The sequence below is a fragment of the Triturus cristatus genome, chromosome 10 (genome assembly GCF_964204655.1).
Source record: "Triturus cristatus chromosome 10, aTriCri1.1, whole genome shotgun sequence".
Taxonomy (NCBI): domain Eukaryota; kingdom Metazoa; phylum Chordata; class Amphibia; order Caudata; family Salamandridae; genus Triturus; species Triturus cristatus.
Genome location: NC_140593.1, coordinates 726,046,090 through 726,064,880, shown reverse-complemented (window position 1 = coordinate 726,064,880; position 18,791 = coordinate 726,046,090).

Sequence of the window (18,791 nt, the reverse complement as noted above, 5' to 3'; positions counted from 1 at the left end):
AACCAGTAGGCCAGAGTAAGAGTTAAGACCTTAACCAGTAGGCCAGAGTAAGATTTAAGACCTTAACCAGTAGGCCAGAGTAAGATTTAAGACATTAACCTGTAGGCCAGAGTACAAGTTAAGACCCTAACCATTAGGCCAGAGTACGAGTCTAAGACCTTAGCTATTAGGCCAGAGTAAGAGTTAAGACCTTAACCAGTAGGCCAGAGTAAGAGTTAAGACCTTAACCATTAGGGGAGAGTACGAGTCTAAGACCTTAGCTATTAGGCCAGAGTAAGAGTTAAGACCTTAACCTGTAGGCAAGAGTTAGAGTTAAGACCTTAACCAGTAGGCCATAGTACGAGTCTAAGACCTTAGGTATTAGGCCAGAGTAAGAGTTAAGACCTTAACCAGTAGGCCAGAGTAAGAGTTAAGACCTTAACCAGTAGGCCAGAGTACGAGTCTAAGACCTTAACCTGTAGGCCATAGTACGAGTCTAAGACCTTAGCTATTAGGCCAGAGTAAGAGTTAAGACCTTAGCTATTAGGCCAGAGTAAGAGTTAAGACCTTAACCTGTAAGCCAGAGTAAGAGTTAAGACTTTAACCTGTAGGCCATAGTACGAGTCTAAGACCTTAGCTATTAGGCCAGAGTAAGAGTTAAGACCTCAGCTATTAGGCCAGAGTACGAGTCTAAGACCTTTTGCTATTAGGCCAGAGTAAGAGTTAAGACTTTAACAAGTAGGCCAGAGTAAGAGTCTAAGACCTTAACCTGTAGGCCAGAGTACGAGTCTAAGACCTTAGCTATTAGGCCAGAGTAAGAGTTAAGACCTTAACCATTAGGCCAGAGTACGAGTCTAAGACCTTAGCTATTGGGCCAGAGTAAGAGTTAAGACCTTAGCTATTAGGCCAGAGTAAGAGTTAAGACCTTAACCTGTAGGCCAGAGTACGAGTCTAAGACCTAAGCTATTAGGCCAGAGTATGAGTCTAAGACCTGAGCTATTAGGCCATAGTAAGAGTTAAGACCTTAACGAGTAGGCCAGAGTACGAGTCTAAGACCTTAGCTATTAGGCCAGAGTAAGAGTTAAGACCTTAACCAGTAGGCCAGAGTAAGAGTTAAGACCTTAATCAGTAGGCCAGAGTACGAGTCTAAGACCTTAGCTATTAGGCCAGAGTAAGAGTTAAGACCTTAACCAGTAGGCCAGAGTAAGAGTTAAGATATTAACCAGTTGGCCAGAGTACGAGTCTAAGACCTTAGCTATTAGGCCAGAGTAAGAGTTAAGACCTTAACCAGTAGGCCAAAGTAAGAGTTAAGACCTTAACCATTAGGCCAGAGTACGAGTCTAGGACATTAGCTATTAGGCCAGAGTAAGAGTTAAGACCTTAACCACTAGGCCAGAGTAAGAGTTAAGACCTTAACCTGTAAGCCAGAGTAAAAGTTAAGACCTTAACCTGTAGGCCATAGTACGATAAGACCTTAACCATTAGGCCAGATTACGAGTATAAGACCTTAGCTATTAGGCCAGAGTAAGAGTTAAGACCTTAACCAGTAGGCCAGAGTAAGAATTAAGACCTTAGCTATTAGGCCGGAGTAAGAGTTAAGACCTTAAGAAGTAGGCCAGAGTAAGAGTTAAGACCTTAACCATTAGGCCAGAGTACGAGTCTAAGACCTTAGCTATTAGGCCAGACTAAGAGTTAAGACCGTAGCTATTAGGCCAGAGTAACCGTTAAGACCTTAACCAGTAGGCCAGAGTACGAGTCTAAGACCTTAGCTATTAGGCCAGACTAAGAGTTCAGACCTTAGCTATTAGGCCAGAGTAAGAATTAAGACCTTAACCAGTAGGTCAGAGTAAGAGTTAAGACCTTAACCTGTAGGCCAGCGTATGAGTCTAAGACCTTAGCTATTAGGCCAGAGTAAGAGTTAAGACCTTAACCATTAGGCCAGAGTAAGAGATAAGACCTTAACCAGTAGGCCAGAGTAAGAGTTAAGACCTTAACCAGTAGGCCAGATTAAGAGTTAAGACCTTAACCTGTAGGCCAGAGTAAGAGTTAAACCCTTAACCAGTAGGCCAGAGTAAGAATTAAGACCTTAGCTATTAGGCCAGAGTAAGAGTTAGGACCTTAAGAAGTAGGCCCGAGTAAGAGTTAAGACCTTAACCAGTAGGCCAGAGTAAGAGTTAAGACATTAACCAGTAGGCCAGAGTACGAGTCTAAGACCTTAGCTATTAGGCCAGACTAAGAGTTAAGACCGTAGCTATTAGGCCAGAGTAACCGTTAAGACCTTAACCAGTAGGCCAGAGTACGAGTCTAAGACCTTAGCTATTAGGCCAGAGTAAGAGTTCAGACCTTAGCTATTAGGCCAGAGTAAGAATTAAGACCTTAACCAGTAGGTCAGAGTAAGAGTTAAGACCTTAACCTGTAGGCCAGCGTATGAGTCTAAGACCTTAGCTATTAGGCCAGAGTAAGAGTTAAGACCTTAACCATTAGGCCAGAGTAAGAGATAAGACCTTAACCAGTAGGCCAGAGTAAGAGTTAAGACCTTAACCAGTAGGCCAGATTAAGAGTTAAGACCTTAACCTGTAGGCCAGAGTAAGAGTTAAACCCTTAACCAGTAGGCCAGAGTAAGAATTAAGACCTTAGCTATTAGGCCAGAGTAAGAGTTAGGACCTTAAGAAGTAGGCCCGAGTAAGAGTTAAGACCTTAACCAGTAGGCCAGAGTAAGAGTTAAGACATTAACCAGTAGGCCAGAGTACGTGTCTGATACCTTAGCTATTAGGCCATAGTATGAGTTAAGACCTTAGCTATTAGTCCAGAGTAAGAGTTAAGACCTTAAGCATTAGGCCAGAGTACGAGTTAAGACCTTAACCTGTAGGCCATAGTATGAGTCTAAGACCTTAGCTATTAGGCCAGAGTAAGAGTTGAGACCTTAGCTATTAGGCCAGAGTAAGAGTTAAGACCTTAACCAGTAGGCCAGAGTACGTGTCTGATACCTTAGCTATTAGGCCATAGTATGAGTTAAGACCTTAGCTATTAGTCCAGGGTAAGAGTTAAGACCTTAACCATTAGGCCAGAGTACGAGTTAAGACCTTAACCAGTAGGCCAGAGTAAGAGTTAAGACCTTAACCTGTAGGCCATAGTATGAGTCTAAGACCTTAGCTATTAGGCCAGAGTAAGAGTTGAGACCTTAGCTATTAGGCCAGAGTAAGAGTTAAAACCTTAACCATTATGCCAGAGTACGAGTCTAAGACATTAGCTATTAGGCCAGAGTAAGAGTTAAGACCTTAACCAGTAGGCCAGAGTAAGAAATTAGACCTTAGCTATTAGGCCAGAGTAAGAGTTAAGACCTTAAGAAGTAGGCCAGAGTAAGAGTTAAGACCTTAACCATTAGGCCAGAGTATGAGTCTAAGACCTTAGCTATTAGGCCAGAGTAAGAGTTAAGACCTTAACCAGTAGGCCAGAGTAAGAGGTAAGACCTTAACCAGTAGGCCAGAGTAAGAGTTAAGACCTTAGCTATTAGGCCAGAGTAGGAGTTAAGACCTTAGCTATTAGGCCAGAGTAAGAGTTAAGACCTTAACCAGAAGGCCAGAGTAAGACTTAAGACTTTAACCAGTAGGCCAGAGTAAGAGTTAAGACCTTAACCTGTAGGCCATAGTACGAGTCTAAGACCTTAGCTATTAGGCCAGAGTAAGCGTTAAGACCTTAACCAGTAGGCCAGAGAAAGAGATAAGACCTTAACCTGTAGGCCAGAGTACGAGTCTAAGACCTTAGCTATTAGGCCAGAGTAAGAGTTAAGACCTTAGCTATTAGGCCAGAGTAAGAGTTAAGACCTTAACCATTAGGTCAGAGTAAGAGTTAAGACCTTAACCAGTAGGCCAGAGTAAGAGTTAAGACCTTAACCAGTAGGCCAGAGTAAGAGTTAAAACCTTAACCAGGAGGCCAGAGTACGAGTCTAAGACCTTAGCTATTAGGCCAGAGAAAGAGTTAAGACCTTAGCTATTAGGCCAGAGTAAGAGTTAAGACCTTAACCAGAAGGCCAGAGTAAGAGTTAAGACCTTAACCAGTAGGCCAGAGTAAGAGTTAAGACCTCAACCTGTAGGCCATAGTACGAGTCTAAGACCTTAGGTATTAGGCCAGAGTAAGCATTAAGACCTTAACCAGTAGGCCAGAGTACGAGTCTAAGACCTTAGCTATTAGGCCAGAGTAAGAGTGCAGACCTTAGCTATTAGGCCAGAGTAAGAGTTAAGACCTTAACCAGTAGGCCAGAGTAAGAGTTAAGACCTTAACCAGTAGGCCAGAGTAAGAGTTAAGACCTTAACCAGTAGGCCAGAGTAAGATTTAAGACCTTAACCAGTAGGCCAGAGTAAGATTTAAGACATTAACCTGTAGGCCAGAGTACAAGTTATGACCCTAACCATTAGGCCAGAGTACGAGTCTAAGACCTTAGCTATTAGGCCAGAGTAAGAGTTAAGACCTTAACCAGTAGGCCAGAGTAAGAGTTAAGACCTTAACCATTAGGGGAGAGTACCAGTCTAAGACCTTAGCTATTAGGCCAGAGTAAGAGTTAAGACCTTAACCTGTAGGCAAGAGTTAGAGTTAAGACCTTAACCAGTAGGCCATAGTACGAGTCTAAGACCTTAGGTATTAGGCCAGAGTAAGAGTTAAGACCTTAACCAGTAGGCCAGAGTAAGAGTTAAGACCTTAACCAGTAGGCCAGAGTACGAGTCTAAGACCTTAACCTGTAGGTCATAGTACGAGTCTAAGACCTTAGCTATTAGGCCAGAGTAAGAGTTAAGACCTTAGCTATTAGGCCAGAGTAAGAGTTAAGACCTTAACCTGTAAGCCAGAGTAAGAGTTAAGACTTTAACCTGTAGGCCATAGTACGAGTCTAAGACCTTAGCTATTAGGCCAGAGTAAGAGTTAAGACCTCAGCTATTAGGCCAGAGTACGAGTCTAAGACCTTTTGCTATTAGGCCAGAGTAAGAGTTAAGACCTTAACCAGTAGGCCAGAGTAAGAGTTAAGACCTTAACCAGTAGGCCAGAGTACGAGTCTAAGACCTTAACCTGTAGGCCATAGTACGAGTCTAAGACCTTAGCTATTAGGCCAGAGTAAGAGTTAAGACCTTAGCTATTAGGCCAGAGTAAGAGTTAAGACCTTAACCTGTAAGCCAGAGTAAGAGTTAAGACTTTAACCTGTAGGCCATAGTACGAGTCTAAGACCTTAGCTATTAGGCCAGAGTAAGAGTTAAGACCTCAGCTATTAGGCCAGAGTACGAGTCTAAGACCTTTTGCTATTAGGCCAGAGTAAGAGTTAAGACTTTAACAAGTAGGCCAGAGTAAGAGTCTAAGACCTTAACCTGTAGGCCAGAGTACGAGTCTAAGACCTTAGCTATTAGGCCAGAGTAAGAGTTAAGACCTTAACCATTAGGCCAGAGTACGAGTCTAAGACCTTAGCTATTGGGCCAGAGTAAGAGTTAAGACCTTAGCTATTAGGCCAGAGTAAGAGTTAAGACCTTAACCTGTAGGCCAGAGTACGAGTCTAAGACCTAAGCTATTAGGCCAGAGTATGAGTCTAAGACCTGAGCTATTAGGCCATAGTAAGAGTTAAGACCTTAACGAGTAGGCCAGAGTACGAGTCTAAGACCTTAGCTATTAGGCCAGAGTAAGAGTTAAGACCTTAACCAGTAGGCCAGAGTAAGAGTTAAGACCTTAATCAGTATGCCAGAGTACGAGTCTAAGACCTTAGCTATTAGGCCAGAGTAAGAGTTAAGACCTTAAGCAGTAGGCCAGAGTAAGAGTTAAGACCTTAATCAGTATGCCAGAGTACGAGTCTAAGACCTTAGCTATTAGGCCAGAGTAAGAGTTAAGACCTTAAGCAGTAGGCCAGAGTAAGAGTTAAGATATTAACCAGTTGGCCAGAGTACGAGTCTAAGACCTTAGCTATTAGGCCAGAGTAAGAGTTAAGACCTTAACCAGTAGGCCAAAGTAAGAGTTAAGACCTTAACCATTAGGCCAGAGTACGAGTCTAGGACATTAGCTATTAGGCCAGAGTAAGAGTTAAGACCTTAACCACTAGGCCAGAGTAAGAGTTAAGACCTTAACCTGTAAGCCAGAGTAAAAGTTAAGACCTTAACCTGTAGGCCATAGTACGATAAGACCTTAACCATTAGGCCAGATTACGAGTCTAAGACCTTAGCTATTAGGCCAGAGTAAGAGTTAAGACCTTAACCAGTAGGCCAGAGTAAGAATTAAGACCTTAGCTATTAGGCCAGAGTAAGAGTTAAGACCTTAAGAAGTAGGCCAGAGTAAGAGTTAAGACCTTAACCATTAGGCCAGAGTACGAGTCTAAGACCTTAGCTATTAGGCCAGAGTAAGAGTTAAGACCTTAGCTATTAGGCCAGAGTAACCGTTAAGACCTTAACCAGTAGGCCAGAGTACGAGTCTAAGACCTTAGCTATTAGGCCAGAGTAAGAGTTCAGACCTTAGCTATTAGGCCAGAGTAAGAATTAAGACCTTATCCAGTAGGTCAGAGTAAGAGTTAAGACCTTAACCTGTAGGCCAGCGTATGAGTCTAAGACCTTAGCTATTAGGCCAGAGTAAGAGTGCAGACCTTAGCTATTAGGCCAGAGTACAAGTTAAGACCTTAACCAGTAGGCCAGAGTCAGAGTTAAGACCTTAACCAGTAGGCCAGAGTAAGAGTTAAGACCTTAACCAGTAGGCCAGATTAAGAGTTAAGACCTTAACCTGTAGGCCAGAGTAAGAGTTAAGACCTTAACCAGTAGGCCAGAGTAAGAATTAAGACCTTAGCTATTAGGCCAGAGTAAGAGTTAGGACCTTAAGAAGTAGGCCCGAGTAAGAGTTAAGACCTTAACCAGTAGGCCAGAGTAAGAGTTAAGACCTTAACCAGTAGGCCAGAGTACGTGTCTGATACCTTAGCTATTAGGCCATAGTATGAGTTAAGACCTTAGCTATTAGTCCAGAGTAAGAGTTAAGACCTTAACCATTAGGCCAGAGTACGAGTTAAGACCTTAACCAGTAGGCCAGAGTAAGAGTTAAGACCTTAACCTGTAGGCCATAGTATGAGTCTTAGACCTTAGCTATTAGGCCAGAGTCAGAGTTGAGACCTTAGCTATTAGGCCAGAGTAAGAGTTAAGACCTTAACCAGTAGGCCAGAGTACGTGTCTGATACCTTAGCTATTAGGCCATAGTATGAGTTAAGACCTTAGCTATTAGTCCAGAGTAAGAGTTAAGACCTTAACCATTAGGCCAGAGTACGAGTTAAGACCTTAACCAGTAGGCCAGAGTAAGAGTTAAGACCTTAACCTGTAGGCCATAGTATGAGTCTAAGACCTTAGCTATTAGGCCAGAGTAAGAGTTGAGACCTTAGCTATTAGGCCAGAGTAAGCGTTAAAACCTTAACCATTATGCCAGAGTACGAGTCTAAGGCATTAGCTATTAGGCCAGATTAAGAGTTAAGACCTTAACCAGTAGGCCAGAGTAAGAAATTAGACCTTAGCTATTAGGCCAGAGTAAGAGTTAAGACCTTAAGAAGTAGGCCTGAGTAAGAGTTAAGACCTTAACCATTAGGCCAGAGTATGAGTCTAAGACCTTAGCTATTAGGCCAGAGTAAGAGTTAAGACCTTAACCAGTAGGCCAGAGTAAGAGGTAAGACCTTAACCAGTAGGCCAGAGTAAGAGTTAAGACCTTAGCTATTAGGCCAGAGTAGGAGTTAAGACCTTAGCTATTAGGCCAGAGTAAGAGTTAAGACCTTAACCAGAAGGCCAGAGTAAGACTTAAGACTTTAACCAGTAGGCCAGAGTAAGAGTTAAGACCTTAACCTGTAGGCCATAGTACGAGTCTAAGACCTTAGCTATTAGGCCAGAGTAAGCGTTAAGACCTTAACCAGTAGGCCAGAGAAAGAGATAAGACCTTAACCTGTAGGCCAGAGTACGAGTCTAAGACCTTAGCTATTAGGCCAGAGTAAGAGTTAAGACCTTAGCTATTAGGCCAGAGTAAGAGTTAAGACCTTAACCATTAGGTCAGAGTAAGAGTTAAGACCTTAACCAGTAGGCCAGAGTAAGAGTTAAGACCTTAACCAGTAGGCCAGAGTAAGAGTTAAAACCTTAACCAGGAGGCCAGAGTACGAGTCTAAGACCTTAGCTATTAGGCCAGAGTAAGAGTTAAGACCTTAGCTATTAGGCCAGAGTAAGAGTTAAGACCTTAACCAGAAGGCCAGAGTAAGAGTTAAGACCTTAACCAGTAGGCCAGAGTAAGAGTTAAGACCTCAACCTGTAGGCCATAGTACAAGTCTAAGACCTTAGGTATTAGGCCAGAGTAAGCATTAAGACCTTAACCAGTAGGCCAGAGTACGAGTCTAAGACCTTAGCTATTAGGCCAGAGTAAGAGTGCAGACCTTAGCTATTAGGCCAGAGTAAGAGTTAAGACCTTAACCAGTAGGCCAGAGTAAGAGTTAAGACCTTAACCAGTAGGCCAGAGTAAGAGTTAAGACCTTAACCAGTAGGCCAGAGTAAGATTTAAGACCTTAACCAGTAGACCAGAGTAAGATTTAAGACATTAACCTGTAGGCCAGAGTACAAGTTAAGACCCTAACCATTAGGCCAGAGTACGAGTCTAAGACCTTAGCTATTAGGCCAGAGTAAGAGTTAAGACCTTAACCAGTAGGCCAGAGTAAGAGTTAAGACCTTAACCATTAGGGGAGAGTACGAGTCTAAGACCTTAGCTATTAGGCCAGAGTAAGAGTTAAGACCTTAACCTGTAGGCAAGAGTTAGAGTTAAGACCTTAACCAGTAGGCCATAGTACGAGTCTAAGACCTTAGGTATTAGGCCAGAGTAAGAGTTAAGACCTTAACCAGTAGGCCAGAGTAAGAGTTAAGACCTTAACCAGTAGGCCAGAGTACGAGTCTAAGACCTTAACCTGTAGGCCATAGTACGAGTCTAAGACCTTAGCTATTAGGCCAGAGTAAGAGTTAAGACCTTAGCTATTAGGCCAGAGTAAGAGTTAAGACCTTAACCTGTAAGCCAGAGTAAGAGTTAAGACTTTAACCTGTAGGCCATAGTACGAGTCTAAGACCTTAGCTATTAGGCCAGAGTAAGAGTTAAGACCTTAGCTATTAGGCCAGAGTAAGAGTTAATACCTTAACCTGTAGGCCATAGTATAAGTCTACGACCTTAACTATTAGGCCAGAGTAAGAGTTAAGACCTTAACCAGTAGGCCAGAGTATGTGTCTAATACCTTAGCTATTAGGCCATAGTACGAGTCTAAGACCTTAGCTATTAGGCCAGAGTAAGAGTTAAGACCTTAACCAGTAGGCCAGAGTAAGAGTTAAGACCTTAACCATTAGGCCAGAGTAAGAGTCTAAGACCTTAGCTATTAGGCCAGAGTAAGAGTTAAGACCTTAAGCTGTAGGCCATAGTACGAGTCTAAGACCTTAGCTATTAGGCCCGAGTAAGAGTTAAGACATTAACCTGTAGGCCATAGTATGAGTCTAAGACCTTAGCTGTTAGGCCAGAGTAAGCGTTAAGACCTTAACCAGTAGGCCAGAGAAAGAGATAAGACCTTAACCAGTAGGCCAGAGTAAGAGTTAAGACCATAACCTGTAGGCCATAGTACGAGTCTAAGACCTTAGGTATTAGGCCAGAGTAAGCATTAAGACCTTAACCAGTAGGCCAGAGTATGAGTCTAAGACCTTAGCTATTAGGCCAGAGTAAGAGTGCAGACCTTAGCTATTAGGCCAGAGTAAGAGTTAAAACCTTAACCAGTAGGCCAGAGTACGATTTAAGACCTTAACCAGTAGGCCAGAGTAAGATTTAAGACATTAACCTGTAGGCCAGAGTACAAGTTAAGACCTTAACCAGTAGGCCAGAGTAAGAGTTAAGACCTTAACCTGTAGGCCAGTGTATGAGTCTAAGACCTTAGCTATTAGGCCAGAGTAAGAGTTAAGACCTTAACCAGTAGGCCAGAGTAAGAGTTAAGACCTTAACCAGTAGGCCAGAGTAAGATTTAAGACCTTATCCAGTAGGCCAGAGTAAAATTTAAGACATTAACCTGTAGGCCAGAGTACAAGTTAAGACCTTAACCATTAGGCCAGAGTACGAGTCTAAGACCTTAGCTATTAGGCCAGAGTAAGAGTTAAGACCTTAACCAGTAGGCCAGAGTAAGAGTTAAGACCTTAACCATTAGGGGAGAGTACGAGTCTAAGACCTTAGCTATTCGGCCAGAGTAAGAGTTAAGACCTTAACCTGTAGGCAGGAGTAAGAGTTAAGACCTTAACCAGTAGGCCATAGTACGAGTCTAAGACCTTAGGTATTAGGCCAGAGTAAGAGTTAAGACCTTAACCAGTAGGCCAGAGTATGAGTTAAGACCTTAACCAGTAGGCCAGAGTACGAGTCTAAGACCTTAACCTGTAGGCCATAGTACGAGTCTAAGACCTTAGCTATTAGGCCAGAGTAAGAGTTAAGACCTTAGCTATTAGGCCAGAGTAAGAGTTAAGACCTTAGCTATTAGGCCAGAGTAAGAGTTAAGACCTTAACCAGAAGGCCAGAGTAAGAGTTAAGACCTTAACCAGTAGGCCAGAGTAAGAGTTAAGACCTCAACCTGTAGGCCATAGTACGAGTCTAAGACCTTAGGTATTAGGCCAGAGTAAGCATTAAGACCTTAACCAGTAGGCCAGAGTACGAGTCTAAGACCTTAGCTATTAGGCCAGAGTAAGAGTGCAGACCTTAGCTATTAGGCCAGAGTAAGAGTTAAGACCTTAACCAGTAGGCCAGAGTAAGAGTTAAGACCTTAACCAGTAGGCCAGAGTAAGAGTTAAGACCTTAACCAGTAGGCCAGAGTAAGATTTAAGACCTTAACCAGTAGGCCAGAGTAAGATTTAAGACATTAACCTGTAGGCCAGAGTACAAGTTATGACCCTAACCATTAGGCCAGAGTACGAGTCTAAGACCTTAGCTATTAGGCCAGAGTAAGAGTTAAGACCTTAACCAGTAGGCCAGAGTAAGAGTTAAGACCTTAACCATTAGGGGAGAGTACCAGTCTAAGACCTTAGCTATTAGGCCAGAGTAAGAGTTAAGACCTTAGCTATTAGGCCAGAGTAAGAGTTAATACCTTAACCTGTAGGCCATAGTATAAGTCTAAGACCTTAGCTATTAGGCCAGAGTAAGAGTTAAGACCTTAACCAGTAGGCCAGAGTATGTGTCTAATACCTTAGCTATTAGGCCATAGTACGAGTCTAAGACCATAGCTATTAGGCCAGAGTAAGAGTTAAGACCTTAACCAGTAGGCCAGAGTAAGAGTTAAGACCTTAACCATTAGGCCAGAGTACGAGTCTAAGACCTTAGCTATTAGGCCAGAGTAAGAGTTAGGACCTTAAGCTGTAGGCCATAGTACGAGTCTAAGACCTTAGCTATTAGGCCAGAGTAAGAGTTAAGACATTAACCTGTAGGCCATAGTACGAGTCTAAGACCTTAGCTGTTAGGCCAGAGTAAGCGTTAAGACCTTAACCAGTAGGCCAGAGAAAGAGATAAGACCTTAACCAGTAGGCCAGAGTAAGAGTTAAGACCTTAACCATTAGGCCAGAGTACGAGTCTAAGACCTTAGCTATTAGGCCAGAGTAAGAGTTAAGACCTTAACCAGTAGGCCAGAGTAAGAATTAAGACCTTAGCTATTAGGCCAGAGTAAGAGTTAAGACCATAAGAAGTAGGCCAGAGTAAGAGTTAAGACCTTAACCATTAGGCCAGAGTACGAGTCTAAGACCTTAGCTATTAGGCCAGAGTAAGAGTTAAGACCTTAGCTATTAGGCCAGAGTAAGCGTTAAGACCTTAACCAGTAGGCCAGAGTATGTGTCTAATACCTTAGCTATTAGGCCAGAGTATGAGTTAAGACCTTAGCTATTAGGCCAGAGTAAGAGTTAAGACCTTAACCATTAGGCCAGAGTACGAGTCTAAGACCTTAGCTATTAGGCCAGAGTAAGAGTTACGACCTTAACCTGTAGGCCAGAGTAAGAGTTAAGACCTTAACCAGTAGGCCATAGTATGAGTCTAAGACCTTAGCTATTAGGCCAGAGTAAGAGTTAAGACCTTAGCTATTAGGCCAGAGTAAGAGTTAAGACCTTAACCATTAGGCCAGAGTACGAGTCTAAGACCTTAGCTATTAGGCCAGAGTAAGAGTTAAGACCTTAACCAGTCGGCCAGAGTAAGAATTAAGACCTTAGCTATTAGGCCAGAGTAAGAGTTAAGACCTTAAGAAGTAGGCCCGAGTAAGAGTTAAGACCTTAACCAGTAGGCCAGAGTAAGAGTTAAGACCTTAACCAGTAGGCCAGAGTAAGAGTCTAAGACCTTAGCTATTAGGCCAGAGTATGAGTCTAAGACCTTAGCTATTAGGCCAGAGTAAGAGTTAAGACCGTAGCTATTAGGCCAGAGTAAGAGTTAAGACCTTAACCATTAGGCCAGACTACGAGTCTAAGACCTCAGCTATTAGGCCAGAGTAAGAGTTAAGACCTTAACCGGTAGGCTAGAGTAAGAGTTAAGACCTTAGCTATTAGGCCACAGTAGGAGTTAAGACCTTAGCTATTAGGCCAGAGTAAGAGTTAAGACCTTAACCAGAAGGCCAGAGTAAGACTTAAGACCTTAACCAGTAGGCCAGAGAAAGAGTTAAGACCTTAACATGTAGGCCATAGTACGAGTCTAAGACCTTGGCTATTAGGCCAGAGTAAGCGTTAAGACCTTAACCAGTAGGCCAGAGTAAGAGTTAAGATCTTAACCATTAGGCCAGAGTACGAGTCTAAGACCTTAGCTATTAGGCCAGAGTAAGAGTTAAGACCTTAAGCAGTAGGCCAGAGTAAGAGTTAAGACCTTAACCAGTAGGCCAGAGTAAGAGTTAAGACCTTAACCATAAGGCCAGAGTACGAGTCTGAGACCTTAGATATTAGGCCAGAGTAAGAGTTAAGTCCTTAACCTGTAGGCAAGAGTAAGAGTTAAGACCTTAACCAGTAGGCCATAGTACGAGTCTAAGACCTTAGGTATTAGGCCAGAGTAAGAGTTAAGACCTTAACCAGTAGGCCAGAGTACGAGTCTAAGACCTTAACCTGTAGGCCATAGTACGAGTCTAAGACGTTAGCTATTAGGCCATAGTAAGAGTTAAGACCTTAACCAGTAGGCCAGAGTAAGAGTTAAGACCTTAATCAGTAGGCCAGAGTACGAGTCTAAGACCTTAGCTATTAGGCCAGAGTAAGAGTTAAGACCTTAACCATTAGGCCAGAGTACGAGTCTAAGACCTTAGCTATTAGGCCAGAGTATTAGTTAAGACCTTAACAATTAGGCCAGAGTACGAGTCTAAGACCTTAGCTATTAGGCCAGAGTAAGAGTTAAGACCTTAACCAGTAGGCCAGAGTACAAGTCTAGGACCTTAGCTATTAGGCCAGAGTACGAGTTTAAGACCTTAGCTATTAGGCCAGAGTAAGAGTTACGACCTTAACCAGTAGGCCAGAGTACGAGTTTAAGACCTTAGCTATTAGGCCAGAGTACGAGTCTAAGACCTTAGCTTTTAGGCCAGAGTAAGAGTTAAGACCTTAACCATTAGGCCAGACTAAGAGTTAAGACCTTAACCTGTAGGCCATAGTACGAGTCTAAGACCTTAGCTATTAGGTGAGAGTAAGAGTTAAGACCTTAACCATTAGGCCAGAGTATGAGTCTAGGACCTTAGCTATTAGGCCAGACTAAAAGTTAAGACCTTAGCTATTAGGCCAGAGTAAGAGTTAAGACCTTAACCATTAGGCCATAGTACGAGTCTAAGACCTTAGCTATTAGGCCAGAGTAAGAGTTAAGACTTAAACCAGTAGGCCAGAGTAAGAGTTAAGACCTTAACCTGTAGGCCATAGTACGAGTCTAAGACCTTAGCTATTAGGCCAGAGTAAGAGTTAAGACCTTAGCTATTAGGCCAGAGTAACAGTTAAGACCTTAACCATTAGGCCAGAGTATGAGTCTAAGACCTTAGCTATTAGGCCAGAGTAATAGTTAAGACCTTAGCTATTAGGCCAGAGTAAGAGTAAAGAGGTTAACCTGTAGGCGATAGTACGAGTCTAAGACCTTAGCTATTAGGCCAGAGTAAGAGTTAAGACCTTAACCATTAGGCCAGAGTACGAGTCTAAGACCTTAGCTATTAGGCCAGAGTATTAGTTAAGACCATAACCATTAGGCCAGAGTATGAGTCTAAGACCTTAGCCATTAGGCCAGAGTAAGAGTTAAGACTTAAACCAGTAGGCCAGAGTAAGAGTTAAGACCTTAACCTGTAGGCCAGTGTACGAGTCTAAGACCTTAGCTATTAGGCCAGAGTAAGAGTTAAGACCTTAGCTATTAGGCCAGAGTAAGAGTTAAGACCTTAACCATTAGGCCAGAGTACGAGTCTAAGACCTTAGCTATTAGGCCAGAGTAATAGTTAAGACCTTAGCTATTAGGCCAGAGTAAGAGATAAGACCTTAACCATTAGGCCATAGTACGAGTCTAAGACCTTAGCTATTAGGCCAGAGTAAGAGTTAAGACTTTAACCAGTAGGCCAGAGTAAGAGTTAAGACCTTAACCTGTAGGCCATAGTACTAGTCTCAGACCTTAGCTATTAGGCCAGAGTAAGATTTAAGACCTTAACCAGCAGAACAGAGTAAGAGTTAAGACCTTAACCAGTAGGCCAGAGTAAGAGTTAAGACCTTAATCATCAGCCAGAGTACGAGTCTAAGACCTTAGCTATTAGGCCAGAGTAAGAGTTAAGACCTTAACCATTAGGCCAGAGTACGAGTCTAAGACCCTAGCTATTAGGCCAGAGTAAGAGTTAAGACCTTAACCAGTAGGCCAGAGTAAGAGTTAAGACCTTAACCATTAGGCCATAGTACGAGTCTAAGACCTTAGCTATTAGGCCAGAGTAAGAGTTAAGACCTTAGTTATTAGGCCAGAGTAAGAATTAAGACCTTAACCAGTAGGCCAGAGTACGAGTCTAAGACCTTACTATTAGGCCAGAGTATGAGTCTAAGACCTTAGCTATTAGGCCAGAGTAAGAGTTAAGACCTTAACCATTAGGCCAGAGTACGAGTCTAAGACCTTAGCTATTAGGCCAGAGTAAGAGTTAAGACCTTAGCTCTTAGGCCAGAGTAAGAGTTAAGACCTTAGCTCTTAGGCCAGAGTAAGTGTTAAGACCTTAGCTCTTAGGCCAGAGTAAGAGTTAAGACCTTAACCTTTAGGCCAGAGTACGATTCTAAGACCTTAGCTATTAGGCCAGAGTAAGAGTTAAGACCTTATTCATTAGGCAAGAGTACGAGTCTAAGACCTTAGCTATTAGGCCAGAGTAAGAGTTAAGACCTTAACCATTAGGCCAGAGTACGAGTCTAAGACCTTAGCTATTAGGCCAGAGTAATAGTTAAGACCTTAGCTATTAGGCCAGAGTAAGAGTTAAGAGATTAACCTGTAGGCGATATTACGAGTCTAAGACCTTAGCTATTAGGCAAGAGTAAGAGTTAAGACCTTAACCATTAGGCCAGAGTATGAGTCTAAGACCTTAGCTATTAGGCCAGAGTATTAGTTAAGACCTTAACCATTAGGCCAGAGTACGAGTCTAAGACCTTAGCTATTAGGCCAGAGTAAGAGTTAAGACCTTAACCAGTAGGTCAGAGTACAAGTCTTAGACCTTAGCTATTAGGCCAGAGTACGAGTTTAAGACCTTAGCTATTAGGCCAGAGTAAGTGTTACGACCTTAACCAGTAGGCCAGAGTACGAGTCTAAGACCTTAGCTATTAGGCCAGAGTACGAGTCTAAGACCTTAGCTATTAGGCCAGAGTAAGAGTTAAGACCTGAACCATTAGGCCAGACTAAGAGTTAAGACCTTAACCTGTAGGCCATAGTACGAGTCTAAGACCTTAGCTATCAGGCGAGAGTAAGAGTTAAGACCTTAACCATTAGGCCAGAGTATGAGTCTAGGACCTTAGCTATTAGGCCAGACTAAAAGTTAAGACCTTAGCTATTAGGCCAGAGTAAGAGTTAAGACCTTAACCATTAGGCCATAGTACGAGTCTAAGACCTTAGCTATTAGGCCAGAGTAAGAGTTAAAACTTAAACCAGTAGGCCAGAGTAAGAGTTAAGACCTTAACCTGTAGGCCATAGTACGAGTCTAAGACCTTAGCTATTAGGCCAGAGTAAGAGTTAAGACCTTAGCTATTAGGCCAGAGTAAGAGTTAAGACCTTAACCATTAGGCCAGGGTACGAGTCTAAGACCTTAGCTATTAGGCCAGAGTAATAGTTAAGACCTTAGCTATTAGGCCAGAGTAAGAGTAAAGAGATTAACCTGTAGGCGATAGTACGAGTCTAAGACCTTAGCTATTAGACCAGAGTAAGAGTTAAGAGCTTAACCATTAGGCCAGAGTACGAGTCTAAGACCTTAGCTATTAGGCCAGAGTATTAGTTAAGACCATAACCATTAGGCCAGAGTATGAGTCTAAGACCTTAGCCATTAGGCCAGAGTAAGAGTTAAGACTTAAACCAGTAGGCCAGAGTAAGAGTTAAGACCTTAACCTGTAGGCCATAGTACGAGTCTAAGACCTTAGCTATTAGGCCAGAGTAAGAGTTAAGACCTTAGCTATTAGGCCAGAGTAAGAGTAAAGAGATTAACCTGTAGGCGATAGTACGAGTCTAAGACCTTAGCTATTAGGCCGCTATTAGGCCAGAGTAAGAGTTAAGACCTTAACCATTAGGCCAGAGTACGAGTCTAAGACCTTAGCTATTAGGTCAGAGTAAGAGTTAAGACCGTAGCTATTAGGCCAGAGTACGAGTCTAAGACCTTAGCTATTAGGCCAGAGTATTAGTTAAGACCTTAACCGTTAGGCCAGAGTACGAGTCTAGGACCTTAGCTATTAGGACAGAGTAAGAGTTAAGACTTTAACCATTAGGCCAGAGTACGAGTCTAAGACCTTAGCTATTAGGCCAGAGTAAGAGTTAAGACCTTTGCTATTAGGCCAGAGTAAGAGTTAAGACCTTAACCATTAGGCCAGAGTACGAGTCTAAGACCTTAGCTATTAGGCCCGAGTAAGAGTTAAGACCTTAGCTATTAGGTCAGAGTAAGAGTTAAGACCTTAACCATTAGGCCAGAGTACAAGTCTAAGACCTTAGCTATTAGGCACGAGTATTAGTTAAGACCATAACCATTAGGCCAGAGTATGAGTCTAAGACCTTAGCTATTAAGCCAGAGTAAGAGTTAAGACCTTAACCATTAGGCCAGAGTACAAGTCTAAGACCTTAGCTATTAGGCCAGAGTAAGAGTTAAGACCTTAACCATTAGGCAAGAGTACGCATCAAAGACCTTAGCTATTAGGCCAGAGTAAGTGTTAAGACCTTAGCTATTAGGCCAGAGTAAGAGTTAAGACCTTAACCATTAGGCCAGAGTACAAGTCTAAGACCTTAGCTATTAGGCCAGAGTAAGAGTTAAGACCTTAGCTATTAGGCCAGAGTAAGAGTTAAGACCTTAACCTTTAGGCCAGAGTACGAGTCTAAGACCTTAGCTATTAGGCCAGAGTATTAGTTAAGACCTTAATCATTAGGCCAGAGTACGAGTCTAAGACCTTAGCTATTAGGCCAGAGTAAGAGTTAAGACCTTAACCAGTAGGGCAGAGTAAGAGTTAAGACCTTAACCATTAGGCCAGAGCACGAGACTAAGACCTTAGCTATTAGGCCAGAGTAAGAGTTAAGACCTTAACCATTAGGCCAGAGTATGAGTCTAAGACCTTAGCTATTAGGCCAGAGTAAGAGTTAAGACCTTAACCATTAGGCCAGAGTACGAGTCTAAGACCTTAGCTATTAGGCCAGAGTAATAGTTAAGACCTTAGCTATTAGGCGAGAGTAAGAGTTAAGACCTTAACCATTAGGCCAGAGTATGAGTCTAGGACCTTAGCTATTAGGCCAGACTAAAAGTTAAGACCTTAGCTATTAGGCCAGAGTAAGAGTTAAGACCTTAACCATTAGGCCATAGTACGAGTCTAAGACCTTAGCTATTAGGCCAGAGTAAGAGTTAAGACTTAAACCAGTAGGCCAGAGTAAGAGTTAAGACCTTAACCTGTAGGCCATAGTACGAGTCTAAGACCTTAGCTATTAGGCCAGAGTAAGAGTTAAGACCTTAGCTATTAGGCCAGAGTAAGAGTTAAGACCTTAACCATTAGGCCAGAGTACGAGTCTAAGACCTTAGCTATTAGGCCAGAGTAATAGTTAAGACCTTAGCTATTAGGCCAGAGTAAGAGTAAAGAGATTAACCTGTAGGCGATAGTACGAGTCTAAGACCTTAGCTATTAGACCAGAGTAAGAGTTAAGACCTTAACCATTAGGCCAGAGTACAAGTCTAAGACCTTAGCTATTAGGCCAGAGTATTAGTTAAGACCATAACCATTAGGCCAGAGTATGAGTCTAAGACCTTAGCCATTAGGCCAGAGTAAGAGTTAAGACTTAAACCAGTAGGTCAGAGTAAGAGTTAAGACCTTAACCTGTAGGCCATAGTACGAGTCTAAGACCTTAGCTATTAGGCCAGAGTAAGAGTTAAGACCTTAGCTATTAGGCCAGAGTAAGAGTTAAGACCTTAACCATTAGGCCAGAGTACGAGTCTAAGACCTTAGCTATTAGGCCAAAGTAATAGTTAAGACCTTAGCTATTAGGCCAGAGTACGAGTCTAAGACCTTAGCTATTAGGCCAGAGTAAGAGTTAAGACCTTAACCATTAGGCCAGAGTACGAGTCTAAGACCTTAGCTATTAGGCCAGAGTAATAGTTAAGACCTTAGCTA